This window comes from Rhincodon typus, chromosome 16, assembly GCF_021869965.1.
Source record: "Rhincodon typus isolate 14 chromosome 16, sRhiTyp1.1, whole genome shotgun sequence".
In the NCBI taxonomy this organism is placed as follows: Eukaryota; Metazoa; Chordata; class Chondrichthyes; order Orectolobiformes; family Rhincodontidae; genus Rhincodon; species Rhincodon typus.
The window spans coordinates 52,508,822-52,514,984 of NC_063347.1; the positions used below are offsets into that span (position 1 = coordinate 52,508,822).

At 42.8% G+C, this 6,163-nt stretch overlaps 1 long non-coding RNA gene across 1 annotated transcript in view; it reads right to left on the reverse strand.

The window, feature by feature from the left end:
• LOC125485147 overlaps window positions 1–6,163 on the reverse strand; it is a 28,081-nt gene extending 21,918 nt beyond the window's left edge. The window contains exons 1-3 of the long non-coding RNA XR_007263914.1: window positions 6,063–6,163; window positions 4,839–4,913; window positions 3,323–3,494 (exon numbers count right to left, since the gene is read on the reverse strand). This is a non-coding gene — a long non-coding RNA (uncharacterized LOC125485147). The remainder of the gene's footprint in view (window positions 1–3,322; window positions 3,495–4,838; window positions 4,914–6,062) is intronic.

Below are 6,163 nucleotides of genomic sequence, written 5' to 3' on the forward strand. Positions count from 1 at the left end.
GGGTGGGCCAGGTGCAAGCAGGTGGGACAGGATTAGTTTGGGATGCCTGGTTGGCATGGTAAATTGGACTGAAGGGTCTGTTCCCATGCTATACATCTCTATGGCTCTGTCTTAACTACACTCAATGACTTGGCCATCACAGGCCTCTGTGCAACAAGCTCTGCAGATTAACCATCCTCTGGGTGAAGAAATTCCTCTTTATCTCAGTTCTAAAGGTTGTCTCTTGAGACTGTGCTCTCTCCTCATGGAAACATCTTCTCCACCTCCACTCTATCCAGGACTTTTAGTATTCTGTAAGTTTCAATGAGATTCCTCCTCATCCTTCTAAACTCCACCGAGTACAGATCCAGAGTCCTTAACTGCTCCTCCTCTGACAAGCCCTTCAACCCCAGGATTATTCCCATAAACCACCTGCGCTCTTATATTCAACACTACCTGTCTGTGCACCTATCTTTGTGTCATCTACAAACTTAGCAACAATGCCCTCAGTTCCAGCATCCACATCATTAACGAAAATAGATGTGGTCCCAACACTGACCTCTACAAAGCTCCACCAGTCACTGGGTGCCATCCTGAAAAAGACTCCTTTACCCCAACTCTGCCTTCCGCCAGTTGGCCAATCCTCTATCCATGCCAGTACCTTGCTCCCAACACATAGGCTCTTATCTCATGTAGCCAACTCTTGTGTGACACCTTGTCAAATGCCTTCTGGATATCCAAATAGGTCACGTCCACTGGCCCTCCTTTGTTTAACTTGCTTGTTACCTCCTCGAATAATTCTGATACACTCATCAGGCATGAAACTCGCTCCCCGCTGAAGCCATACTGACTCAGCCCTATTTTACTTGGAAGTATTCTGCATTGCCATGCTTAATTATGGACTTAAGTCTTACTAATGACTGACATCGTCAGCCTAAAGTTTCCTGTCTTCTGCCTCCCACCCTTCTTAAACAGGGGTGTTACGTTAGCCATTTTCAAGTTCTCTGGGACCCTCCCTCACTCCAGTGATTCCTGAAAGATCACCACCAATGCCTCCACAACCTCAACTAACTCATTCAGACTTTTCAGCTTCACCAGTACCTTAGTGATGACCTTTACACTCATCTCTGCCCCGGACTCTTGGAAGTTCTGGTATGCTACTGGTGTCTTCCACTGTGAAGACTGATGCAAAGTACCTATCCAGTTCCGATGCCATTTCTTTGTTCCCCATTACTTCTCCAACCTCATTTTCCAGTGGTCTAATGTCCACTCTTGCCTCCCTCTTACTTTTTAAGATCTGTAAAAAAAAACTCTTGCAAATTCCTAGCTAGTTTACCATCATATTTCATCTTCTCCCTGCCCTCCCATTGGTTTTTAGCTGTCCTCTGTTGATTTTTAAAAGACTTCCCATTAATTTTTACCACATTGTATGCTTCTTCTTTTATGCTGTCCCTGACTTCCCCAGTCTGCCATGGTTACCTCATCTTCCCCTTAGTATGGTTATTCTTCTTTAGGATGAATTTCTGCTGTCCCTCACGAATTACCCCTGGAAACCCCTGCCATTGATGCTCCACTATCCTCCCTGCTAGGCACCCCTTCCAATCAACTCTGCCCTCCCTCATGTCTTTTCAGATACCTTTACTCAACTATAATACTATTATTCCAGCTCCCCTCTTTCAAACAGCAGCGTGAATTCTATATTATGGCTACTGCCATCTTGGCAGATCCTTTGCCTTAAGCTCCCTAATCAAATCTGCCTCTTTACATATCACTAGATCCAGAATTGGCTATTCCCTAGTTGGTTATACCACAAGCTGCTCCAAAAAGCCCATTTCATAGACATCCATGAATTTCTCTTCTTGAGTTCCACAACCAACCTGATTTTCCCAGACACCTGCCTATTGAAGTTCCCCATGATTGTAACAGCACCTCTCCTACATGCCTTTTCTATCTCCTGATTTGTTTTCTGCCACACATCCTGATTACTGCTAAGAGGCCTGTATGTTTCTTCATTAAGGATAGTAAAGTTCAAAATTATGTTGTGCTTTGACCTAAGTATTCAATTTTCAGAGAACTCCAGGGTGGGGACATCTGTCATGGCAGTGCTTCCTTCCATGAGTGACATCCCAACCGACTAAGTTTATTTTACTGGAAGTACTGCTAATAACGCTGTTTCGTTAATGTGAATTGGCTGTAATGCAATTGATGAATAGTGGATGCTGTTTGGATAATGCGAACTTTCTACTGTACAGGTATAGTGATTTTCTATAAAGATTTCCCTATAACGCTGTTTTCTATAGCACAAGGTCACACAAGAACACAACTATCACGTTATAGGAGAACGACCTGTACTTTCGGTAGATGTGAATATTGGGGGCACAGCCCCAAATTTCCGGAGATGGCTTTGGGTTTTATTACTTTTAAGACCTATAAAACGTGTGGAAGCCTCCAAGTTAATTGTTAAATGGGCCTATTCTAAAAGAAAAGTAAGAAGATTGAACTGGACTTCTGCAAAAGCCCTATAAAATTATCCAAATTATTCTGGACTCTACATGATCCATAAAATCTCTGGGCACCCAAAACCAACATGAGCCCGAAAGCCAAATAACTATCCTTGCTCAAATCATCCAGCTATTCACTGACAAGTGGCAAGCTTAGCATATTAAATTATAACAACTACTATAATCAGGAGATAGTACTATAGGCACAGAAGATGTGGTTAAGGAAGTCAGAAATGTATCTCTAAGAATAGTGAAACTATGTGTGAGTACTTTATGTCATTTCTCTTGGCTTGTCTCTTGCCATCTTAGTCATCTTTCATTGCAGTGTTCACGTTTCTTGAGATCCTTAATTCTTGCTTTGAATTCAATTTTGTTTTACTCACCTTCTTCCATACCAACATGTTTTGTAAATAGCACCTTTAATGTAGTAAAATATTTCAAGACACTTCACACAAGTGTTTCATAGATTCATAGAATCCCTACAGTGTGGAAACAGGCCCTTCGGCCCAACATGAAAATTTGATACCAAACTATACAAAGTGGTGTTCAGGCAGACAATCAACCTATTGGTCAAAGAGGTTGGTTTTAAGGACTTGACTTGAAAAAAAAAGGAAAGAAAGGCTGGTAGATATGCCTAGACCTCAGGGCCAGGCATTTGAAGGCACAGCTGTCAATGAAGAAGCAATTAAAGAAACATGCTCAAAACATCAAAGTGATACATTGCATGTATCTTTGTCAGCTGCAGTTTTGCTCATTAATTCTTTTGAGTTTTTTTTGCGACACTGATCTTCTAACATACATGGTGAATCAGGATTCAAAGTATGTAGCAGGAGTTATATTACCATATTTGCTTTAACAATCTGCAACAGCCTTCCTTGTGGGTTGAGGAATTCAGCTGCAACAATCTTGTCGATATCATATTTGACACGTATTTGTCTCCTTTGGCCAATCTTCCCTTAGAAATAATCCAGTCTCTCCCAGATGATGAAGGTGGTAACAGGATGGTGGGAAACTCTGGAAAAAAGGAAGAGGTTACCAAATTCAGCCAGGGTCTTGGGACTGGGATGTACCTCTATTTTATCCTATAGATTAACATATCTTTGTTCTCTTAATTAAAATGCTTCCCTGTTTCTCAGACTCTCAAGCGCACTGTTGGACAAACGTTTAGAAGTTGCTGACTGTGTTTTGATTCATTCATTAGAACTGCAGGATCTTTAGTAAGCCAAATAGGTTTTGAACAACGATCAATTTCAGATCTTTGGGTCTGAATTTTATATGGGTAGGATGGACAGCAAAAGGATTCTTACCCCACCCCCAGCCACCCCAGGACGAGACCAACCTGTTCCTAGTCTAGCAAGTATTAAATGCCCTAAATGCATCTGCCACTATCTGGGAAGCAAGTTCTACTTTTTCAGAGTATCACCAGGAGCAGTAGCCACTGCTAGGACTGCATCCGGTCTCTAATCAGAAGGAGCCACAGTTGCAAAGGCTAGCAAAATGAACAGAGAAATGTTAGAAGGTCTTGGAGATTCCCTCCAAAGGGTGTAACCCACCGTTATTCATTACCAGCCTGTGCAGTCAAAGTTGGGCTAGATACGTGGCATGGGCCTCTTCCATTGCCAGTTAATTCTCAGCATCAACAGGGGCAGGAATGGCACTCATTGCATTTTACATCCTCCACCCCATAAAATCCAGCCCATAGTCACAATTACCGAGACTAGCTTTAAATTTCAGATTTGTAAGTTAATTGCACTTTTATTAATTAAATTTATATTCCTCCAGCTGCTGTGGAGGAGATTGAAGCCATGGCCCCCAGAGCATTAAGTTGGGTCTTTGTATTACTCCAGTGATATTATCACTGTACCACTCAATATTTTGGTTGGGCAGTACAACACTAACATTGAATAAAGCCAGAGCCCATAGATTCCTCCCATGGAAGAAATTCAACATGCTCCAATATTTTGTGGACCTCCTAATTGATATACATATAGATGATGCAGGTAGTTAAAGCAGCGTCTTTCAGGCTACATAGTAACAGTCGTGCAATAGTCTTAATATTCAGCAAGAATATTACTTAAGGTAGACTTATACACCTGCCTTAAGAGCTTCAAGAGCTATTCCTAGCCAATGCAACTTTCCAGCACTGTTCTCTAAAGCCACTGTCATTCCATCATTTTAACTGAAAGCAGTTCTTAGAAATCCCGCATGATTACAGTCCCTGCCTGTGCTTTAGCATCAGCTAAGTGAAATAATCCTAAATTCCTCTCCTTTCATTTGAATAAGATCATTAAAATCTCCTATTGGTACAGCACACAGATTTTGAAACATGATATTCAGATGTTATCACCAGAAATCTACCTCTTAGCATTCTTCAAACTTTGAACATCATTTTTTTCCATAACAGCTCCTCCTCTTCAATTCTGTGAAGCTTTCCTTTAAAAAGAAAAAAGCTTTAATATTTTTGAACACCAAGAAAAAGGGCTCAAATTTCTTAAAGACTAGCCTCAACCATGGCATTAGTAGAAACACAATTTGTGGAGACGGGTTTTCTGCTGCACTTGTGCCTGCAGAACATTAACCACTTCAAGAAAATTCACAGGCCACGTCAATCAAATTTTCCATGGCTTTGCTCATATGAATCAGTTATATTATTCTATGCTGTGTAACATATTGGGTCCCGACCCGAAACATCAGCTTTCCTGCTCCTCTGATGCCGCCTGGCCTGCTGTGTTCCTCCAGCTCCACACTATTATCTGACTCCAGCATCGGCAGTTCTTACTATCGCTCACTAAAAATCAATGATGTTTAGTATCCGAATACCTGAAATAGGTTATGTTATATAATTTTGAGTCTACACTGGAATTAAAGTGATAAAGCAAAGGTCTTGATTACTATGACAAGTCATGAAATTTCACCACATAGATAAAAAAGCTAGCTGAAAGTGCTAGCTCATGAGATGCACTTGCCCATGACTCTGCTGCTGATCCTGCCAAAATTTGATGTTTTATGGTTTTAATGTTTTTGGCGATATAGAGTATATTACAGGCTAGCTCCTTCCTTTTTCAAGAGACTACAAATGCAGCCACAGTATTCCAGTACAAGCTGCTATATTCTTGAATGGTACAATCTGTCTTTATACTGGAACTGCTTGCTGACTTTCATGGACAGAACACAACTCAGTAATAAACTTTCCACCCTGCTTATTCAAAACTGAAAACCACAGTGCCAGTACAAGTTGCTACCCCACCACTCCCCTCCCCCCCAATCCCTTCCCACCCCACCACTCCCACCCCACCCCGCCCCACCACTCCACTCCACTCCACTCCCTCCCAACCAACCACTCCACCACTTCACTCCCTCCCCCCCAACCACTCCATTCCCTCCGCCCCACCACTCCATTCCCTCCCCAACCCACCATTCTCTGCCATTTCCCCCACCCCTCCCTCCTTCCCGTTTCACCATCCCTAACCCAGCACTCCAATCCTCCCTCCCTTTTCCCACCACTCCATCCCTCTTTCCCCTGGCGTTTCCCCCGCCACTCCGTCTTTCTCTCCCATTCTCCACCCTTCCTTCCGTCCTTACCTCGCGCTCCTCTCTCACCCTCTACACGAGGGCTTCGCGCCCTTTTCTGTTAACGGCCGCTCCTTTTCCCGCCTCGGTGACGTCACGGCACGGCCAGGGCC